Genomic DNA, 24,433 nt, shown 5'->3' with positions numbered 1-24,433 from the left:
TTATAGAGGCCTCTCATCAAATTTTAGACAAACTTTTCAAAAATAAACAAACCTCGCCAACTTCTCTGGGATCTCAACAGCAGAGTCCGCCAGAGCTGTAGGTGGTCAGCTCTGCGGAATCAGAGACTTGGCCCCAGCTCTGCAGCACGTTCCTGGTTATGATGTCACGGAGCCAGCCCCTCAGGTGACCCCACCCTTAACCACAGCTGGACCAGAGCTTGTGGGGAGACATGGTGGTGGCAGGTGCCTCAGGGGAATTCCAGAAGGACAGCCCTGAGGGGTTAGGAGGAACCGTAGGAGGAGGCCTGAGTCAGGAGGGCACCGCAGGCCCCTGAGGAGATCTGCAGCCAGGCCCCATAGTGGACCCTCCAACCCTGCTCTCCTGCTGGTGCCTGGCGCCCAGGCCCCCATTGCCAAGGCCTGTCAAAGCCAGAGGACAGCAGTATCCCTTGATGCACCCAAGAAAGGAAGGACTCAGGACAGGGCAGGCAGAGATGGCTGGAGGGCAGGCAGAGATGGCTGGAGACCAGCAGATCTGGAGCATCGCTAGCCAGAAGATACCCAGAACAGCCCCCGAGAGAGCAACAGAGGAGCTTGCTACCCCAAAGAGGATCAGGCAGGAAGCGAGAAGGACACTGAGCCAGAAATGCCCATCACAGAAGGCGGAGGCGAGCCCAGGCTGCACGTACCTGGCTGTCACTAAGGTGCCACGTATAGAACGTGCAGGAACTCCCATCCCCACATTTCAGATGTGCAGAAAGGCAAATAACTGGCCAAATTTCACACAACCGTGGCAGAATACAAAGTGGCAGAATTGGATTTAAACCCATGTGTCCTGATTTTAAATCATGCTCTTCCGGTGGGGAACCCACACCCTGGGAACGTGTGGGGAACTGCAGGGGATCCTATAACCTGACAGCAGTCCTAGTAAGAGAAACTCACAGGGTAATCATCTCCATCAGGAGCAGCTGAGGTTCTTGACTGGGACTTGTGAATCCAGGACACGAGAAACAGTGGGAAGGACAGACAGACACGGCGGGTTTGCTTTTCCTCTGCCTTTTAATTTATTGAGGACACAGTGGGGAGGAAAATCTGCCACCCAGGCGGTTTTTTCTCCTTGCCAGAGGCATTCACCACTGTCCTTTCTTTAATAATGGGGTGGTTAATATTTATGCTCAGTTGCCTGCTACTATCTGCCCCAGGACAACTTGAGCTAATTTTTAGAGTATAACTAGCAATATGTTCCATAACAAGAAGACTAAAAATACATGGCACTAAGCTGGTTTTGACTGGCCTCAATAAACTTCCCTTCTGTGAACCTCCTTCAACTCCCAAGGGAAAGGTAACATCTCTTACCATCTCCTCATCCTCCAAAATCCATGTATATAAAATGGGTTTGTTTATGATTTGGTGACCAGTCCCTTTTAATTAGGAAACTGTTTGAAAGAAAGAGAATAGCACTGATACTTTGAATGGATTTTGATAGAAGTACTGCTATGGAATTTCCTTTCTAAAATGTGAAGTAAAGTCACCTGTTGAAATTCTAGTATAATTATGTCATTTTCCCGGGACTGCATACCTTCAATGTCTCATGGTCATTCCCTGTTGTTACGCTGTGTTTGGATTCTAAGTCTTCCAACAGCCATGAAGGAACACAGTGGGTGCATAATATTGTTCACCTATGTGATAGATCTGTACTGAGATACAGACTATGACTAGTCACTGGTGTAAAGAGAGGACAGACAAGGTGCAGGGTTAAAATGATGAGATGCATCTATGTGAACGTGCTCATGTAGACACATATGTGTGAACTCACACACAGATCATTTTTGGACTGAGGAAATTCACTGACAATAGAATTCTCCCATGAATTAATAGATGAGCTATGTATACAAAGATACCATTCATTTACAGAACAATATTTGTACTGTCATTTTGTAATAGACACAAAAGACAAATACTGCCTGTTAGGCATAGAAACATATATATAAATAGAAATATTGTAATATTTCCCAGACCAACATAGTGTTTAAATCTGAGGAGTGTGGAAAGTTGAAGGATCAGACTTCACTCTCATCTATAATATATCAAGTTTATGAGACAAACATAATTTTGAAATGTTTATATATGTTTAAAAATCTTTATAATTATCCAAACTACAGTAATAGTGATGTCTGAACCTGTTTTCCATTGTTATTAGAAAATGCCTGAGACTGAGCACTTTGTAAAGAAAAGAGGTTTCTTTAGTTCACAGTTTGGAGAGCCAAAAACATGGTGCTGGCCTTTGCTGGATCTGGCAAAGGTCCCCTGGTTCCATCACACCCTACTGGTGGTAACATGAGAGAGGAGATCACACAGTGAGACAAAAAGTCAGAAAAGGATTCAGGAACTTACTCTCTCATAACAACCTAGTTTCATGGAAGCTAGCTCATTCTAGGAGACCAGCACAGATCCCTTCCAAGGGCAAGCCTCTGATGACCTAGCCACCTTCCACTAGGTCCACTTCTTAAAGGTCCTGCTTCTACTACTGCACATTGGGGACTAAGCTTCCAACACATGAAGCTTTGGGGGATATGCTCAAATCATAACTCAACATAACACACAAGCCATATGATGTAGAGGTAGCACAGATAAAGGAAGCCATCTTAGAGGAGGTGACGTGGGAATTCAGTCATAGGGTAAGCGGGAATCCTCCGACTAGAGACGAGAGAATGGAGTGACTGTCCAGTGACAAGACACAGGGCAAGAAAAGACAAAATGGGACAAAATGTGGTGTGTTTGTCTTTTGCTCTGGATAACAGGTAGAGTGTATGGGCAGGGGAGTGAGATGACAGAAGAACAGTTACTACGTTAGGAAGATGCTTGCCTGCCAGACTAGAGTCAAAATCAACTTTTAACTTATGGCCTTTTAGATAAACCAATACCTCCAGCCTTTCTTTAATGTTAACTGATATTTCACAAATAAATTACACGTTACCATCAAAACTGATGCACAGAGGTAGTAACTTTAGAATTGGGTGTCTTTGGAATTGTGCACGCACGCACACACACACACACACACACACACACACAGGCAATTTAACCGTGCAGCCTGCTTGCTGGCTACAAGTTTTCCATTCTCTGCATCACAAAAGAAAAAGAGAAAATGTAGCTCACATTCCCTATTGGAGCCACGTACACAGCTTCATCTCCTCAGTCCATACCGTAGACAAAACTACCACCCAACATTTTGCCATTAAAACAAACAATTGAAAAATGAGAAAATGCCCAAAACCAGCAAGATGATATCATCTTAGATGTTATTTAAATTCCAAAAGATATTTTATGGGAGTCAGGGCTGCCAAACTAAGCAAACGTTAGTTTTTAAAAATTAAACTTCTCTGCGAAAATTGACAAAAACTGAAGCTCTCTGCGGAGGGTTTCCTCAGGCCCCGCTTGTCCAGGGCACAGGGGCCGTGGGCTGGTTCTCTGACTCACCCTTCCCCGGAGGAGGTGCGCTTTCCTTCCTTTCCATCACTGTCAAGCCCAGCGCCCTTGGAGATCTTCATTAAAGGACGGGGCACTTGGTACCACAATCTTGTTATCTGGGGCTGGAGCTCACATACAGATGCTGTAGGGCTTTCTCCTGTCAATTTCAGGTTCAGCATATTTGAAGCTCGAATGTACTTGCCAAATAAGCTAAGCTCTTTTGAAAATCACCATTTTTGGAAATTCGAAGCATTTGGTGCTTTTCCCTGGTCTGAAACCAGAGCAACTCTAGGTCGTAAATCTGGGCAAGCACATTTCCTTTTGACAAGATGGCAGCATGTTTTCCATGAGCTAATTTCAATAATTTATAAGCAGCCTATTCCAGGTCTCCTGAGCCAAGCTTCATGGATCACCAAATTAAATATTTGTTTTTCTTCTTAACACCAGAAGTTTACAAAAGAGAAGTGCATTGGCTGGACCGAGAAAAAGGCAAGATTTAGAGTGCTGCACCTAGTTCCCCCATTGCCTGACCGGGTTTTCCTGGAGAGCCGGGCAGAGAGGAGTTCTGGAGGACCCCATTCTGCTGGCTCCTCCTGGAACAGGGCTGCACTGAGCAGGCCTGGTCTCACCAACCTCAGGCCGACCTTGGGGCGGGACTGTGTCTCAGGACATCATGCTAATGGGAAGATCAGTTGCATCAACCTCAGCGGTATGTGGCATGGCTGAGATTTTTTTTCTAATAGTTCCTACCCTGCTGAACTGTCTAAAAAAGTAGAATCAGATTCTCCCTGAGCCAGTAAAGTCACCAGGAGGAGTGTGCTAATCACATTTCCAATTTCCTTCTAAGGCCCTGGCAGAATATGGAGGGTCTCAGTACTGTGGGTTGGTGACTTTCTTCCTTAGCAGAAGTGATCATTTGATTTATATTCTTCTGATGAAGCCCTCTTTTGATTTATAGCATGTTAGGAAAAGATGTATTTATCACATCAACTCTAAGAAGTGTGTAAGTTCTTCGTCTCATTTATTTCCCTTCCTAGCACAGCAAAAGCACCTCTAGAAAGTCTCTGTGCAGGAAAAGGGCTTTGTCATATTAATTCCACATCCAACAGGAAGATGCTTGGCATCTGAATTTTAAAAGTCTGATGCTCTTCCAAATGATGTCACTGTGCTACATAAACAAATCCTTTGGTCACTCAGGATCTTTGCACTGCAGTTGGAACAATGTTCTATGCGACAAGTTTTTAATTGATTGCATTGAGAGCAAGAATGGACTCTGGCCCTGGTTTTCAAAGATTGTATTTGATGACGACAATCTAAGGCATTCCAGAAAGAACTTGCTACCGTCCCTGGACTTAACACCGGAAGTCCCTTCACCCACCCAGCCTCGCCCGTGTTCACCAGCAGCTGCTCCCACCAGTGTCTTTCCTAAATTAATTCATCACATCAAAGAATTTTATTCTGCAGTAGTTATCATCAGCTCTACTGAGATCTTCAAGGCTTGAAACCAATTTAGATTGTTTCCACAGATTTTTTTAAGCCACATATGAAAAAAAAAAAAACAGAAGTTGGGGAAAAAATGCTTTTTTTAAATAAAATTTCTCACAATGAATAGCATAGGAGTAAATGACATCACTCTTGGCACATCTCACAATTTGACGCACTACATTATTCATTCCATGCTTGACTACTATGAAGGGTAATTTTATGTGTCACCTTGGCAAGGTCCCCATTACCAGATGCTTGGTCGAACATTATCCTAGGTGTTTCTGTGAAGGCATTTTTTATATGAGATTAACACTTAAATCAGTGGACTCCAAGTAAATCACATTACCCTTCACAATGCAGGTGGGCCTCCTACAATCAGTCGAAAGCCGCTATAGAAAGACTGACCCACCAGGAGAAACGGGAATCCTGCCAGCAGAGGGCTTTGGACTCAGTTGCATCTCTTACTTGGTCTCCAGCCTGCTGTCCACCCTTCAGAGTTTGAACTTGCCAAGCTCAAGGTTTTTGGTTTTTGGTGTGTGTGTGTGTGTGTGTGTGTGTGTGTGTGTGTGTCTCATCCTGAGGTAGGTATTTTGATGCATGCTTCCAAATGGCCCTGAGGGCCATCTCAGAGAGGCCTTAACCAGTTCACTAAAGGGAGGGAAGAAAAGGATTGGATCTTCTGACTCTTTCAAGGTCTTCTTTCCTCATTATGATACCTTCCCTACAGGGAGTTAACTCACTTACAGTTCCAGGCTCCATCCCCGTGACTTGAAGAGCAAGACCCTGTCCAAGGCGTAATTCCAGTCTTACAGTGCTGGGGGAGGGCGCAGAAACCGGGCTGCAGAGCCTGAGTGTGGGGCAGCAGAGGGGGAGGCTGGCCTCCAAGGCAAAGGCAGGGAGCAGGTCTAAATAGATGATGGAGCAGGACGTTCAGGTGACCCACCTAGGACGTCACCTCTTGCTGCCACAGTAATGGCACTTACGAGAAGTCTAAGTATATGACAAAAGTGCTCATTTCTCATAGTACAATATTAAGAAAAAGTAGCATATACATCTAGCTATCATCTACTTCACTTAAGGCTTGTTTTTTTTTTCCCAAGAGCTTGCATTACCCTTGTAAATTTTATAAATGAAAGAAAATAGTATTTTGAGAAGAGGGGTCAACAGATTCCCCAATAATCACTCAGGAAAGTACAAAATACAAGGGTCCAGGAGCACCTGGGACTGCCGGACCTCAAAGTGGGCCCCCTGCAGGGAAGCTGGGAGTCAGAGCAGTTTTCTGAAGACTCTTGCACCTGCACATCTCAGGTGAGACCCTCACTGTGGCGTGGCAGAGAGCATGCAGACACGCATGGGAAAGCCCACCCAGACCCCTGCCCTCCTCCATTCCCTCCACACTGCCGCAGAGCAGGGAAGCTCCCCTGACACCTTCCATCTCAGTAACTGCAGTCTTTTTCAAATTTATCTTTTTTCCAAAACTTCTCTCTAACTTTATTTGACATCGCAGTACTAAATAATAGATGTGAAAGTTTTACATCTATACTGAAAAAATATGTCACAAAATAAAGTTGTATAATGCCTCCAGCTATCATTAAAACTGAGGAGCAGAGGACATTCCACAGTATTTTGGAGAAAGACTGTCGTGAGACAGCCACATTTCCGCAGCGGTCTCCTCTCACCACGGGATGTCTCTGCACTTTCCAAGGTTTCTACCACCAGCATAAGTATGTTGTATTTCAAGTAGCAGCCGGTCTTGGAATCTTTTTAATACAATGATCTGTCAAGTCAGGACACATAGTTAATGATGATGGACAATGCTCATAGTGAGAGGTGGCCCTCACACCCTGTGTGTCCAGGATCCCTGGGAAATGACTGGCACATCATTTTTAAATGAGTGCTCTCGTTGGTCTAGTGATATCACAGATGGCTTCCAAGGAAAATGATTTAAACAGGAAGAGAATTTCACAAAGAAACAATAATTACCATATGATCTATGATCTTGGAAAATTAGAAAAACTTTATGTTTTAGTCAACTTTGCTTCACTATGACCAAAAGACAATCTGACAAGAACAATGGAGAGAAGGAAAAGTTTATTTTAGCTCATGGATTCAGAGGTTCAGTTAATGGCTGGCTGACTCCAGAGTTTTGGGCCAAGGTGAGGCAAAACATCATGGAGGCCTGATAACTATCAAGAGAAACTGCCAGAGTCAGAAGTTTTTAGTCAGTTTAAGGCCTGCAGACCTTCCTAAGCTACACAGGTAGACTTAATCTATGTTTGCTCATATGATTATCCCTAAGTAACAGAAGTATAGAGATCTCTACTAAACACAGGTTATACCAATAAAGGAATATTTTACAAAAATCAGATGACATTAAGTAGCTTAACTATATTTTCTGGGGACATCTATGACATTAAGAGTTAAATGTTGTGTTTACATTCCTGATAATCTGGACAATGTTTAAGTCCCCAAATAACGGCCTTGTCCTCTCCGGACTTTGTTAGGCCTCGTTATGGGAACAATTTCTCAGTTCTTCCATCTCCTGGTGAGAGATTGACTTCTGTCATTTTCATGATACTCAGTGGCATGTTCCAGATGCTGCAACATTTACTTTGTACTAATCTCATTTCAGAACTCATGTCTTTTTGTTCTTCTATCATAGAAGCACCCACCCCCAGATGACTTTACAACCTGCTATTCCCCAACCAGACTTCTACCTTGGACCCCTCGACTGACCCGATTTTTTTTAAAAAAGGAACTCCAAACTGCTTTACCCCTCGCTGCCCCCTTTCAGCTTCGAAGCAGCCAGAACAATTGACACCCCCTTTCTTTTCCTTACAGCAGTTAGGAGTTCCTAAAGCTAAAGGGGGGAATGAAGCCAGAATTAAGGACAGGTAGTTAGTGTAGAAATAGGAAATCGGGTCAAATCGAGGAAATGGAGGCCATAAAGCCATCTGCCTCTGGAAGTTGGAGACTGCCCCTGGAAGAATGGAATGTCAAGGATCTCCGGAGCCCATTGATTGCCAAAATTTACCTGCTTTTTATCAAGGACTGCAAACAAGGGGTTGCTAATTGGTGCCCCCTGGGCCCTTGCCTTCCTGAATCACCCTGGCCCTCCCCCTGCCCATGGCTTCTCACTTAATGCAAAACCAGGCCTAGTCACGTTGGCAGGAAGGAGAGATAAGGGGGAGAGAGAACTGGAGGACAAGAGACTTTAACCTATAAAAGATGGAGGGTGCGCTCACTTCTTGGGACTTTAGAACATCAGCCATGGCCCCCTTCTTCCTGCCGGGAGAAGTCTGTATTACTACCTTTAAATAAAACCTGCTGAATATGCTTGCAAAAAAAAAAAAAAATCATGGAGGAAGGGAGTGATGGAGGAAGGCTACTGAGGACGCAGTAACCAGAAAGCAGGGAGAGCTGTGCTCACCAAGGACAAATGTCAGCTCCAAAGGCATGCTCCAGTGAGCTGCTTCCTCAGCCCAGGCTCACCTCCCAGTTAATCCATATCAGTGAATTAATCTGCTGATCAGGTTACAGTTTTCATAGTCTAATCATTTCTCCTCTGAAAATTCTTGCATTTTCTCACCCATGAGCTTTTGGGGGACACTTCATATGTAAACCTTAAGAGTATAAAATATTCCAAAATGATAAATGATTAAATAAGTTAAAACATATCCATATCATGACTACCGTTAAGTAGGTAGAAATTAAATTTATAAAGAGTTTTTAACTTTTCATCATGGAAATGTTTAAAGGCCTATCACAGACTGAATTGTATAACAAACTCCCAAATTCCCATCATCTGGCTTCAGCAATTATCAACACATTACAAACTTCTTTAGTTCCTATTCCCACTTACTACAGTACTCTCAAACATATTTTTTGAAGTAAAACTCTGACAGCCATCATGGCATCAATCGGTACTCCAGTATGTGACCTCTCAGGAGAAGGACTTTCAGGATATTATCACAATATCAATACTACACCTAAAAACTCATCATAATTCCTTGAAAAAATAAAATATCTAGTCAATCTTTAAAGAATTTAACTCATCTCATGGTAAGGCAAATACATGTAACATTGAGAAAATGTCAGAAATTAATCTGTATATAGTAAATTATCCAAATACAAAAAAACAGGTGTAGAAAGAGAATACATGTGGGCCTCTTTAATACCTATAATTGCATTTCTCCATAAGGCCCCCAGAAGGACTTTGTATTCCCGCATTTCTGGTCCGCCATGTTTTCTACCTGGAGTCTCACCCACCAGTGGGTGAGTGTGTGTGTGAACATGAGTCATGGAGGGGCCAACTGAACCCACCTCCAGCTGGGGCCTCCCAATGCATGTTGCCCTTCTCAAACCATCACACCTGTACTTCCTGGGAAGATATATCAGCACAGTTGGTTATTTCCAACATTCTTGTAAAATTTTCTTCCCAAATGTTATGGATCTAGTACAGCAAAATGTCTAATAAAACTTATTTCTATTGTTGAGATCATGCTTTCAAATTTATTTATTGAATGCTTTACTCACATTTAAAAAGCCAGGGCCAACATATCACCTGTCAGTCTCAGCTCTTGTGAGACCTGAAGCAGCGATACTTGCCGGGCACCTCCCAGCATGGCAGCAGCTCAGTGAGCTCGCCAGAAATGGAAGCAATTATGGAGCCATGCACAACGTTTATCTCTGGAGATAAAAGGAGAATATATGGCATTGCCTTCCCACCTTGGAGGAACAGACTGAGTAAATTTTATTCATTTTCTCTATTTAACCACAAATCTGAACATTACTGTGTAAAGTTATTAAAGTATATGACCTAATTATAACCAGGATTTAAATAACCTGGATTTTCTTACCTAAGCCTATGGGTTCCTGTCTATATCCTTTGGATATAATTCAACCCTCTTCAATCTTCCTTGTCCTTCAATCACTTACGAGCTATTTCATTGTACATCACATCCGAGTAGGAAATCTGTCATTCTCTGTATTTTCAAAATTGAATTAAAAGGCAGATGACTAAATAAAATTAATAAGGAGTGTCTGGAAATATTTTAAAACCATGCTCCAGGTTTCCTCAGCATGAACCTAAGTGATATGTTACTTATTCATTATTAGTCATTTTAAGGGAAGATTTCTAGAGCTCTATATTGACATGCCTCTGGCTACCATGTGTCAGATTGATAAACATAAAATCTAAGACAACTGGGATGCTGAGTTCGGGTCTAATAAAAAGCCATGATTATGATGTAAGTAGGGAATTAAAGGTTGTGTGCAGCTTTTTCTTTACCAGCTTAGGATAGAACCTCCTCCTGTGGTTTGGATAGGAACATTCCCAAAAGCTTACGTTAATGCAGAAGTGTGTGGATATTAAATGTTGGATTGTGATAGGTGTGACCTATTTAGTCCACCCTCGCTTGAGTGCACTGGGTGGTAACTGTGGGAAGGTGGGGAGTGGTTGGAGGAGGTGGGTCATTGGGGTATGACCTGGAAGGGTGCACTTTTGCTGTGGTCCCTCCCCTTTCCCTCTGCTTCCTGAATCCTTCATGATCTGAGCAGCTTGCTTCCATTTGGTCCTTCCACCATGATGTGCTGCCTCACCATGGACCCAGAGTAATGGAGTCAGCCATCTATGAACTGAGACCTCTGAAACTGTGAGTCCCAGATGAACTTACTCTCCTCTAAGTCCTTCTTCTGGGGTATTTTAGCCACAGTGACAACAAAAAAAACTAACTAAAACACTTCCCATGAGAAATTCTCCCCTCCAGGGCCTTTGACTCAACTGTGATTGTATAAGACACTGCCACCTATTCAACACACTGTATTTGGATTATGATGCAAGTCATGTCAAATATAATTCAGAAAACACTAGTGGTTTATACATATGCTTTTTAAATACTAATTTTGAAAGCATATTCTTAACAATGCTTGTAAATGGGAAAAAAGCCTCACTGGCCTGCTATCTTTAGAAAGCATATGTGCCAAAAATTTAATAAGAAATAGCTCCAAGGAGATGGGATTCACAATGAATCCCCACAGGTATGTGCACCTGGGCATGAATGGTGTGTGCACTCTAACAGCAGAGGGAAAGAGGTATTTAGCAGAACCGCTTAGATTTCAAACCACACATTCCTTCTTTCAAATAATTACTGTTTCATGCAAATATTTATCTATTAAATGTCCTTTAGATACCAAACACCTTTTTGGTGCAGTATATGCAACATCCCTCTCTTAATACCACCTACAACAGCAATCGTTCCTGGATGTGCTGCCATTTGCCTTTGGAGGTGAGAGGTAGTATGTGCTGCATTTACTCTTTGTCTCTCCAAAATACTCCTTTATGCTCAACTAATTAAAAGACTCTTCCAGACAACACCCAAGGAGGCAATCTATTTTCCTGTGTAATTTCAAGTTAGAAACTGAAACAAAATGAGGCACCAAACCTTTGAGAGACTTTGTCAAAATCACACAGCGGTTAGCAAAGGTAAGATTTGCTCCTCAGCCATCTGGCACCATGGAGCAGATGAAAACACAGACGTTGGACAAGCAGACAATTCTAGAAGAGAGAGTAAGGAAGCCATCAGAGCAGAGCTGAGCTTAGCTAGCTCCTCCTCGCCAGTCAAGGAAGGAATCTACTCCCCTTCTACTGGAGGAAGTGAATGAGGGGCAGAGGGACCAAATGCAAGTCCCTCCACAGAGCAACATGAGCCTGAGTTTCTAAGGTCCCCCAACAATACATACTTACTCTGATGGACAGTGATGCCCAGATATGCACCAGAGCACTGTGAGAGGCAAGGTTTAGTTTTGTGAATTCTTCCTGAAAGCAGGACTGCATATTTTCCCTAACTCCCTTGGGTAATCATGCCTGATTATGTCAAGTTAACTTGCTACTTAAGGCAGAGCAAGCTTTAGAAAATTCAGATGAACATTCTTGACCTGGCATATCTAGGAAAGAACACTCAAGGTGGATCTTCTCTCAACATCTGCCCCCACCGTACATGGTGTTGCTGTAGCGCCATGCTGAAGCACAGCAGAGCACGTTGGCTCTCCCTTAGCCCATAGCTATGTGTAGGTCATCCCTCCTTTCTTCTGAGGCTCCTAAAGTGTGTGTGTGTGTGTGTGTGTGTGTGTGTGTGTGTGTGACCTCCTTTTTGTTATTTCTCATTTCTCCTTTTATTACTGTCAACATTTCCCAGACTAAATTTCATATACAAGCCTGATTCTTCTCTAATACATACCCCACACACATACACAAATTAGTCTTTTTGGGAATTCAAAGAAAACGGAAGTCTTTCACAATGGAAAAGCAGTAAAATTGTTATTGTGATGTATAAAAGTATGGGAACATTCTATTGATCTTGCATTTATTCCCCATGGCTGTTAGCTCCATAATTCCAGAATTGGTTTCTCATCAACTACTATCCAGCTAACCATGAAGTCTACAAACGAGATGAAAAGAAAAATGAAAGCTGCTATCCCCTACTAAGGAAGATCTCCCAGGGCCCAGCACCCCATCCTTTGGTACCGTGAAAGTGATCTCCACAAAATAAACTGCATGAAAGGCTTAAATGAAAAATAATAATAACTACACAATTACAAAATAATGAAGAGGGGCGGTATCCAAAATTTTATAATTCTCTCTCATATTCCAGGGCTAAACTGAGCCTCTGTCTGAACCCCATTATCTTTCTCCTCCCTTGAGACAATGTTACAAAGGCACAGTACAAATCTGGCATGGGGCAGAACTTGACACACAGAAATCATTGCTTCGGTAGGGCTCTCAGGTACACAGGGACAGGCTGCAGATGTTGTAGTAAAATTCAGAAAAGCGCAGAACCTCATATGTCTTGATTTAACCACGCTACATGACTAGAGAAAATGGGATTCTTGCAAGGCATTGATTGATTAGTTTCTATGCTGACTCCTATTCCATCACTGGTCAGCGGGCACATGCAAATTCTTTTTAGCATACTCAGTATCACATGCACGCATATCACACATGGCACCTAAAAGTTGTCATTAGACTTTCTCAAAAAAAAATAAATAAATAAATACGAGTAAGTCAAAACCAAAGATAGGGAAAATTAACATGTTGTCATAATTAGGTGACATTTATTTAAAGTTCCATTTGGAAATTTTCCATACACCAAAAATAGGTTTAATCTCAAGGTGAGATCCACATTTTTCCAAAATTGATGATGCACAGGTGTAGCTGCAGCTGGAAGGAGTGGATGTCCTGCTGAGGCAGCCAATCTCCCAAGAGGTCTATATCACACTCAGTGCCAGGCATTCCTCCACACCATTCCCAGAAATCTCCAGCAGGCACAGGGGAAAAAATCACATAGCCTCTGTCCAGTGAAAACACGAGCCAAACAAGTATAGGATGGTAAATTTCTCTTCATTTCACTGCAACCTGAATGTACATTTTCAGATTGTCTAACAGATTAAGCTCTTGTTTGCATCCTTTCTTTATCTCCGTGGATTTTGCTATTATCATTAGTATAATGCTAGCAGAACTATGGCAGAGCATATCAAAAGTATAAAACTAAGAGCGTATATCCTCTAAAGTTCAAAAAAAATTACAATTACAATCCATCACCACAAATTCTGTCTCTTGTGAGTTAAGAATACATGATAAACTGGAACTCTTTTTAATTAGATCTATATTAATACAGTGCAATTCACTGTACCCACTTTGCAGAGTCCTGTCAAGACAGTCCCTCAACATCGAGGGCTGCGAGTGAGGAGCAAGAGCATGGAGAGATGAGAGAGAAATTCCCCTGTGGCTTATGTGACAGAAGGTGAGCAATCGCTACTTGCACAAGTGTCTGTTGTTCCTACTTATGTGTGTGCACATATGTGTTGAGTACAACAGAATTTCCTTGTCTACATATAATCCACGCCTCATTCTCTACATATAATGGCCTCTCCTCTAAATCTCACAAAAGATCTGCAGGAGGTGCCATTTATATTTAAGTCATGTATACCAGTCACGCCAGGAGCTGAGAATTTCCAAAATGCTGAAGAAGGTAGTAGATGCACAAGGTGCAACAGGTGTGGTCATCCGGGGTGGAACAGCAAGACTCCTGGTAGCTCAGAGCAGACAGCATTTCTGGACTGTGATCCAGAAGGATTCACAAGGGGGAAGAGGTCTGAAGGGCCCTGCAGTGGCATTGGGACAGATGCAGAAAAGTGCAGAAAGCAGACAAAGGCAACTATGCAGAACAAGAGAAAGGGGACATGACTCAAGCCCTCCCGTGTGATCAGCGCCCTGATTTTCTCTTCTTCTGATGTTGCAGTCACCACTGTTTGTGCTCTCACCACGTGCTGCCGGGCTGTACTGGAACACAAAGAAAACATGTGAAGGAAAAGGATTGTGAAAAGAAGGACGAGTAAAAAACAAGGATAAATTCAGGTCCAAACTGAGGCGGCCTGGAAATCTTAAGTGACGAGGTCTTCAGACCTTATCCAGGAGCCACAAAAGGGGCTTAAGGCTGTGACCAAGGTGATGGAAGAGATGTTTCGGAAATATTGGTGTGATGTCGGGGAATCGGGGGGAAAAGGGGGCAACCTCGATCAAACAAACAGGTATGTGTTCACACTCGTGCAAGACTGATCAAATTTTTATGAAATCTTCTACTTTGGTTTTGAAAAAGACAAATGGATGTTGACAAATTGAGTCATCAAAGAAAATATGGGATATCGGGGTCAGAAATATGTTAGTAGTGTTGTTTTTTTTTTAATCATACAATTCAGAGACAGAACTGCCCTTGTTCAATAATTAAACGTTTGTTCTCTATGCGTTCTATCCTGTCATTTGGAAATATCCAGGAAGGAAAAAAAAAAGCGTAGGCCAGTAAATTTCAATTGGTAGAGTTTTTTGATCAATGATGTACTCAAGGAATTTCTCCCCAAATACGGGAGAGCAGTTGGAGTCGGCGCCTTGGAGCAACTGAGATCAGAGAGGGCAGCAGGGAAAGGTGTCCACGCGGAGGAGGCGGAGCCGCCCTGCAGCTCAGGACTCCACGCCCACACGTGCTGGAAGGAGCGGATAGTGCAGCCCGAGGAGCCCGCGCTGGCAGGGCCGAGGGTTCTCCCAGTCGGCACAGCGCGGGGATTTCTGCTGAGATCCGGCAGACCGGGAGGCCTTCCCTATCCCAGGTGGTCAGGTGCCTCCCAGGGCCGCCCCTGCTTACCTACTCACCAGGAAATCGGCTCTCCAACACTCCCTGCCGCCCCGTGAGGGGCCATCCCACTGCCACCTGACTGCGTCCTGCCCAGTGTTAAAAGGAGAGTAAGCTATTTGCTTTCAGTTGATTTAAAAAATAATCAGTCATTTATACGATCATCTCACTACGTACAGGACTTAATCCAGCTTTCAGATCTACGCATAGGAAAGCAGGGCAATAATAAATAAGTTAGGGCCTAAAATGATGGGAATAAAGGTCATTAGAAGATGGACTGGGGGCTCAGAGAGCGCAGTGAGCACCCAGGGCATCGGCTCCTAGGGTGGCCTGGACATTAAAGCTGTGGAAGAAATTCGAGGCTGGCCGATGGGTCTAAGGACCTGCCTTCACTGTGGGTTACTTGAAGAACTGAGCGGAAAGCCAACTGTAAGTCACCGGGGAGAGGGAGAGGGGGAGAGGGGGAGGGGGAGGGAGAGAGGGGGAGGGAGAGAGGGGGTAGTGGGAGGGGGGATGGGGGAAAGGGGGAGAGCGCAAGATATTACAGAATCCTTATTCCATGGGGCCAGGGAGCCCAGCAGCAGGGGCTTTGCTGCTGTTCACAGGCAAGTGGGATGAAGGAGAATTTTAAGTTTCATCAAGATGTCATCGGCCACCTGGTGAAGACCACAGAAAGGGGAATTTAAGCTTAAAATTTTGCAAGTTTCACTTCGAACCTCTTGGCAATCAAAACAAAGTAAAGAGAAATCATAAAATTTCAACAGTGTTTCTCAATCCCTATCTGCTTAAAGCTGTTCTGTTGGATCTTGATTAAAATGTCACACACACACAACACACACACACACACACACAACACACACACACACACACACGGTGTAAGAAATGTTGACAAATGCAAAATTAAAATAAAGTGAATATTTGTTTTTTCAAAACAGTGCTAGCTACATACAAAGGCACAAAAAGTTTTCCTGTTGTATCATTTACTGGACTTGCTCGGAGAAGCATTACGCAGGGTATAGTTTGAAAAAAAATAATGTGCGACCATCAGGACATGTTTAGGTGTGCTCAGATATCAGGAACTGCAGGTCCCCGGAGGACATGTTGTGTGAGTGGAGGGTAGCCGATGACCGCAGTCCTGCCACACACCCGACAGCATTTCTCTGACAACACCTTCACATGGGCAGGCGTGTACAAACGACTAAAGGAAACTTGAAAGCATCACTAAACTAAAAGGTCAAAGCTGTGGTCTAACCATCCAAACACGTGGCTCTCTAGAGGTCTGACTTGATCCCAGAGTAAAATTTGTAACAGTAAAAAGAACAGATTTTTGCATATACTTCAACTAATCTTGAAGGAATGTTCTAGACAAATGTTCATTGAGTTGAAGTTCCTTGGGAAAGGTTTACAGAAAATTTAGACTGCCTGATCAGAAGAGATTTCGTACACAAGAAAAAGACTGGAATTTTAATCCTCTATTAAAAGTTCCTGCTCAATTCACAATAGCAAGATTGTGGAACCAAACTAGATGCCCTTCACTTGATGAATGGATAAAGAAACTGTGGTATGTATATACAATGGAATATTACTCAGCCATAAAGAATAATAAAATTATGGCATTTGCAGGCAAATGGAAGAAGTTGGAAAATATCATGCTAAGTGAGATAAACCAATCCCAAAAAACCAAAGGCCAAATGATCTCTCTGATAAGTGAATGATGATATAAAATGGGGGGTGGGAAGGAGGCAAGAATGGAGGAAGGATGATTTTTATAGAGAAAAAAGAGGGGTGGGAAGAGTGGGGGGAAGGAAAAATAACAGATTGAGACAAACATCATTACCCTATGTACATGTATGATTACACAAATGGTATGACTCTACTTCATGTACAACCAGAGAAATAAGTTGTACCCCATTTGTTTACAATGAATCAAAATACATTATTTTTAAAAAGAAGAAAAAAAGTTAAGTATTTATGGTTAAGTAAGAAAACTCTGCAACACATACATGCAGGCTGATAGAGAGAAGGTTGGCAGAGAGGGTCCTGTTTTCTCAGCAAATAGTACTATGAGCACTCAAACAAAACTGGTCTCTAAGTTCTGCCCTACAGAGTGTATAAACAAACATTTCATCCTACAGAATTTTTAAAGCAGATATCGCAAATTACTCACATAAACCATTTAAAACTCTTTTCAATGTTGCACCCAAAGGACATTTAATTTTAATGAAGATAATTTCTTGATGTACCAACAAAATAAATTGGATAAAAAAAAGGTAAGCCCAAGTAACTAAATAAGTTAACCTCCTATATCTAGGGTTTTAGCTCTATGTCAATTATATTTGGAGAATGTCTGCCAAAAAATAATGATTAGGTTTAGAGGAGTTGCTCTTAAGCCTTTCTTACTGATACAACATTGAGAGCAAGATCACTCATCCATGAGGGATATTCGGGTTTTGAAAGGGATACCTTGTCACCAGCACTGCAAGCAGCCGCCCTTTTTATTCTTGTATCAATAAAGCATTCAGCATCCAGAGCAGGGACACATCGTTAAGAAACAGGATAAAAAGAAGGTGACCAAACATAGATCCACTTGCATGGTCGGGGTAGGCACTGGTGTCCCACCTAAGGGGGAGCCCACATTAACCCAGAGCCAGGTGTCAGAACCAGGACCCCTGAGGGCTCCCCACCTACCTCTGCCTGGGGCACCAGGAAGCGGTGTCCATGCTCCCAATGTCCCGTGAGGTGGAAAGGCATCATGCACTTACTCAGAGTGAGCCCCACCAGTTGTCCCATTCTGTACAACTGCCACCGTATTTTGGCCTCTCTTTTATCCAGGGCACGTTAACTAGTATATTAGGAATTAAAAAGTGACCACAAAAATAACCAAAAATTTAGTGCAAACTCCTGTAGCCAAAGGCAACGGGCAATGATATTGGTATTCAGCAATGGTTTTTGCAAGATGATACACTGAAATATGCCCTGAGGGTTTGGGGGTTTCTTTTTCTTTGTTTGTTAAGGTCCTTGCACTGGTCTCTGTCCAAGGTGCTATGGATCACTTCAGGTTTATTGAGGTCTCGATTCCAGTCTTCCAACACCTCTTTTTTTTAATTATTATTTTTTCAATCTTTTTTAATTTTTACAGACTGCATTTTGATTCATTGTACACAAATGGGGTACATCATTTCGTTTCTAGGTTGTGCACGATGTAGATTCATACTATTCCAGTAATCATACATCTACGTAGGGTGATGATGTCTGTTTCATTCCATCATTTTTCATACCCCCATTTCCCTTTATGTAATCTAAATTTCCCCGTTCTTCTCTCACCCCTACCCCCATTATATATCATCATCTACTTATCAGGGAAAACATTCAGCCTTTGGTTTTTTGGGATTGACTTATTTCACTTAGCATGATATTCTCCAATTCCATCCATTTATCTGCAAATGCCATAATATTATTATTCTTTATGGCTGAATAATATTCCATTGCCAATACCTCTTTTTTTTTATTGTAAACAAATGGGATACATGTTGTTTCTCTGTTTGCACATGGAGTAAAGGCATACCATTTGTGTAACCATCAGTTTACATAGGGTAATGTTGTTTGATTCATTCTGTTATTTTTTCCCTTCCCCCCATCCCTCCCACCCCTCTTTTCCCTCTATATAGTCCTTCCTTCCTCCATTCTTGCCCCCAATACCTCTTTTTAAAAACAAATATGCATAATGCTCTGGAAGCCTATGAGGTTCTGAAAAAGAACCTGAGACTCTCTAGGGAATGACACGCTGTCTTCTTTATTATACACCAAAAGCATTCAGCTCAAAATAAGCCAATCGAATGGTAAATCCATGCACACTGAGCTGTGAATTTCAAGGTTTTCTGCCAAGTAAGGTCAAACAGAAGCAGGGGCCCTTCTTCCCTGATATGAAGAGCAAAAGTTGAAGTTGGGTAAATAAATATTTTCTCAGATATATAAGGACGTGGGTTCAGATTCAGCCCTGGGCTCCAATCCAGGCTCTATCACATCACCCTGGTAATTGTGCTTAATTTTAAAGGACATAAGGTATTCAGTACTATCTGATCCTGAGTAATTCTTTAACAAATTGTAATTATTATATCTACAATACATCCAGGAAGTGAGAGCACTTTAATGGGTATGGCCGGCCTAATACACTGCAGTAGCTTTTCCAGATGTCCCTCCATTCAGCCTTCTCTTTGTCTTCCTTTCTCCTCCTTCTCTCTCCCTCTCTCTCTCTCACACACACACAATATTAATATATCAGTTAATTCTCATACTCCCCTGAAGTACTGTTGTTTACTCATTTTGCCTAAAGCTCATGGATTTGGAAGAATCCATGTAACCCTGGGCTTGAACCCTAACCGTACCCAACTGCAAACCCTGTGCTCTCACCATCACAGAACCCTGTGGGCCTCAGCCTGGAGCCATGATGCCCAGCATGGGAGCCACACACCAAGGTGCTGCTTTAAATCCACACTCTAATTAGCTAACGTTAAATTAAACATCTGGCTCCTCACTTGCAGTAGCCACACTTTAAGGGCCCAGAGCCACATGGGTCTTGTGTGCCCCTTACTGGACAGTGGGGATACAGAACAATCCCAGCAGCAGAAGGTCCCAGTGGGCCACAGCAGCCGAGGTACAATGACAAACAGAGGAAACTGTTTTTACAAGCCAAAAGAGCAATGGCATCTGTTACGCTAAAGGCGTGAGAAATGAAGGGAGTGATCATGCTGTGGACTGAAGCTGCCGAGGCCACTATGAGCGTAATGGGGGACACGCCCAGGCCTACAGCTTAGATCAATACTATGCAGGAAGGGGGAAGCGAGAGAGTCCTAGAAGCTGCTGTTATCTGGCTAATCAGCATGCTTCTACCGTCTCAGAGGTCTCCTTCAATTGAAGGTTCCTCTCCGTCTCCTTGGTTAACTGCCACTACTAAGATGAAGTCGTGTGGGAGAGTCAACCCGGGCTCTGGGAAGCCCCTGCAGAGGAGGCCAGCAGCAGCCCCTCCGCAGCCTTGGGCTGCTCTTCTCCTTCATCTTGCCTTGATGCCCCCTCCTGCTTCCTCTGCTTAGGACAACAGAGACAAGGATCCTGCATTCCAATGAGTTCCCTTCTCAAGAGCTCCGGTTACCTAACTTTATGTTTTAAAACGTTTATTCTAGTTTTATTCATTTCTTTGATGAAGAAGTATTTACCTATTGCCTCCTCTGTTCCTGGTACTGGCCTGGATGCTGAGGTAGGTAAATAAAAATAATCTGACTTCAGGATGTGGTGGTGCTCACCTGAAAACTCAGTGACTGGAGAGGCTGCAGCAGGAGGATCCTAAGTTCAAGGTTAGCTAGGGCAACTTGGCAAGACCCTCAGCGACTTAGCAAGACCCCATCTCGAAATAATAAATTAAGAGAATTGGGGATGCAGCTCAGTGATAAAGTGCCTGTGGGTTCAATCCCAGTAGAAAATAAAATAATTAATTACATAAGCTGGGTCCCCCCTGTTATGGCATTTGCAGTTTCCAGTATTTTCTCTTCATAGAATATTTAGATATTAGCATACAAATAAAATTAATATATAAGAAATATATAAAGACATATATATTATATAATAATATATTATTATATTATAATATATATTATATATAATATATAGATTTGTCATTATATATTATATTAATATGATATGTTAATATATATTAATATGTTATATATATTATATATTATATATATATTGACAAATCTATATATATGTCATTATATATAATATATAATGACAAATCCCACATACAACAAATTAATCATCATTGGGATATAAATTTATCACATCTCGTTTTCACTTTCTTCTGCCTTATTACTCTTCTGCCTTATACTAAAATCCCTGTAAATATTGCACTTATTCCCAGATAAACTTTGACTATAAAGTCCTTTTTTTCCCCTCAAAGACAGGAAGAAAAGAACACAGATTCAAGTGTCTGCTAACCTATACGCTGATGCAGACCCTAGAAATAGGAAGTGTTGGACAGCACCGGAGCTGCACAGTAGTTTTCCTCACGAGCTACTGCAATAGGAAGCGAGACCTGCTCTCAGAACAAGCTCAATGCTAAACAGAGCGCGGGTCAGTGGGGACTCAGCCAAGGAGCAGAGCTGCAGGGCGGTGGGGCAGCGTGGAAAATCACAAAGAGGAAGCAACAGGGGGGAGCGGGGCTGTGGCCCAGCCGGCTTGACAGAACTGCTGCGGGCAAGCCTTGGTGGTCAGGTAGCTCCGGTAAGGGTGAGGGACTGGATCCAAAGTCACGTTCAGATCTTTGAAAGCCTGTTTTCTAGGTCACTGCATTTAAATTATGAACAGGGGTAAAATGTTGGACTGTAGCTTGCCAGAGCCAGCTGGAAAAGCTAGGCAGACTCTAAAGGTAAGAATTCTTTCCTTTGTTTCGATTTTGTTAATAATAATTCTTTAAAATGCAAGTCTACAAAAAGCCGACGTGATTGAACACACCTCCTGGTCTGTAAAGGGATTGTGCCTGCCTCCTGACGCCTTCCCTGTGGCCTAGAGCGGAGCAGCAGCCACTGTTGACTGGGTGCCAAGAAACCATACTGTGTCTAAAAGCACCATGATAGAAAACTCCGGAAAAACACCGCAAGTCAACCCACAGCAGTAAAGTGATATTAAAGAGACAGAGAAAGAATAATGTCGGTAATCTCATTTTGAGGTAATACTGATCTCGATAGCACGCAAAAGCAAATTGTCTTAGTATTGTCTGAAAAACTTAGAAGAATAAAAGAGAAACATGCTAAGCAAAAGCTAGCCCCATCCAGGAGATTTAGAATAGGAGCTGCTAATTGTAATGGCATCTCTTCTTTTCAAGGTCTGCATTATTTTGATTTTGGTTCTAAGAGGTAAGAAGTAAGAAGTAGATTACTCTCCGAAAGAGGAAATAAAGGAACCACCTTGCATTTTTTCCTTCCTGGGACCTCACCGAATCACTCCAAACGCAGCCATCAAAAGGAGAACATTTTGGTATGGGGAGAAGATCCATCTGTAAAGAAAGATCAGCAGATACCTGGAGAGATAGACTATATTAGTTTTCCTATCTGAGAAATACAAAAGTTATGCTGCATGAAACATGGCAACTAAAAGAGAGCCACCATTTCTCTCACTGGATCTATTTTTACTTTCTGTTTTTCTTTCTAAATAAGATCCTTAAATTTTTTTCTTTTGCCTCTAAAAACTCTTGGTCATACATCAGTGGTTTTCAGTCAATACTTTGTCTCCTTAATCTCAAATTCACCAAACTTTAAATAGACTTTCAAAACTTCTTTCCATCAAATAACTTAGTTTTTGAACTTTTTCTTCCTCTGACCAATTAAACATTTTGCTCCCAAATAGTTCCTACCATAGAACTTCCTACTTGTCCAACCACCCAGTCCTAATCTCTAGTACTGTTTTCTAATAGTTGAAGTAGAGTACATGTTCCTTCCCCAAAATAATTTAGAATTCATTTGAAGAGGTAAGTCATAGATGCATGGTGCAACACTATGAACCAGCAAATGACACATTCACAAAGGTCACCGAGGTCCCCAGGAGTCTTTTTTAAAAGAGGTACATGTAATTTGGGTGTTAAATTAAAGGAAGACATTCCATACAATTGAAAACAGAAATAATCCTGGAGGGCCAGAAGCAGCAAAGACCCAGCAGTGTGTTGGTGTTATGGAAGTTAGTGCATAAACCAATTGGGCTGCAGGGAAGATTTTTCAAAACTATTAATCCTTGAGCTTTACACACCATCTTTGTGATTTAAGTACACTCACTTAAGGGAATTGATCTGACACACAGAAAATGTTCACTGCTTCTAAACAATATTTCTGCATTTCAGAATCTCCACAATGCAGGTGAGAAGCACAGCAGAGACCTCGTGTGTGCTGCCAGTTGAAGTCAGGGTGGAGAGACGCCCCCACTGTGGTGAGCTAGTTAATACCAAGTACCTTCACAGCTCCCTACAGTTGCCTCATCCCGGCAATGACCCAATGTCTCCTTTAGCCTTCAGTAAGGCACAGATTAATATCTCTACTAACGAAAAAGAATGAGAGCTAGGTGACTTATCCTTGGTCACCTGCTGTAAATGGAGAGACAGGGTTTCTATATCTGGTCTTGGGACCCCATCATGCTCTGCCACCATCACCAGTGAAGATCCCAGACAGGGCCAGCCTCAGCCAACGGCAGGTTCTTCCCTAACGTGCACACCCGAGGAGGCTGTGTAGAGTCGAGCCAGTCCTCTTGCCTTGCTACCAGTGGAGTAAAAATACCATGCTTGACTCACACACGCTGTACTCACTGTGTCCCTCTCTCTGGCCAATTACACGCCACATTCATATCGTTATTGACAAAAAAGCTGGATTGCCAAAATTCCTCACCATTGTAGGGAAATGCAAGTGGTAAAGTTTTTTTAAATATCTGAAAATGTAAATGTAAGTACTTTTCTACCTAGCAACTTGTGCTATTATGATCTTTTACACATGCAAAAGTCTCCGTTTTTTGCATATTTCTCCCATTATGCTCAATATGCTACAGTTCACAGCCATTGTAGTTCTGGAGCCACTCAAGTCACTGCCACTTTGCAAAATGATGAAATAACATCAAGTTTCTGAAAGATTCAGGTTGGATTTCTTTGGATCTAAGCTTTCCTTTTTTTTTTTTTTTGGGTGAGTGCTGGGGACAGGACCCAGGGACTCACGCACGTATGTGCCATACCACTCTGCTACATCCTCAGCCCCCTGAGTTTCTACCTTGTGGTCTGTGGCAGGCGAGACCCGGGGCCCAGGGTTACGCCACATGCATCCAAAGATGGCAACTGGCAGAGAGCCAAAGGGCTTGCTGAATGCGCCTTGAGCAAAACAGGAAGCGTTCACCATTGACTGTATGATAATTAGTCCAGCCGCCTAGTGCGTGGACAGATACATCTTACATGTGTGCTTGAGCTTGTGATCACTTGTCCTTTAATAGGATTGGATGGACATATCTGGTTACAACTGCATATGCATGAGACTGCTTATATATTGAGGGTGTTATCTGAATAAAGCGGAAGCTGCTTCATGAACTTCTGAAGAGTACCTGTCATTTGTCCCGCTGGTCGCTGGTCGGGGACAAGCGGCAGTGGTCCACATAGCAAGGTCAACTCTCCACATAAAAGCAGGGCTGGAACATACCAAGACATCCCTGGCATCAATCTGGTCTGTATCTACAGAGTCCTGCTGGACATCTACAACCAAGTTAGGTCAGGTGTCTTC

The sequence above is a fragment of the Sciurus carolinensis genome, chromosome 15, assembly GCF_902686445.1.
Source record: "Sciurus carolinensis chromosome 15, mSciCar1.2, whole genome shotgun sequence".
Lineage (NCBI taxonomy): Eukaryota > Metazoa > Chordata > Mammalia > Rodentia > Sciuridae > Sciurus > Sciurus carolinensis.
Note: the sequence above shows the minus strand (reverse complement) of the source record.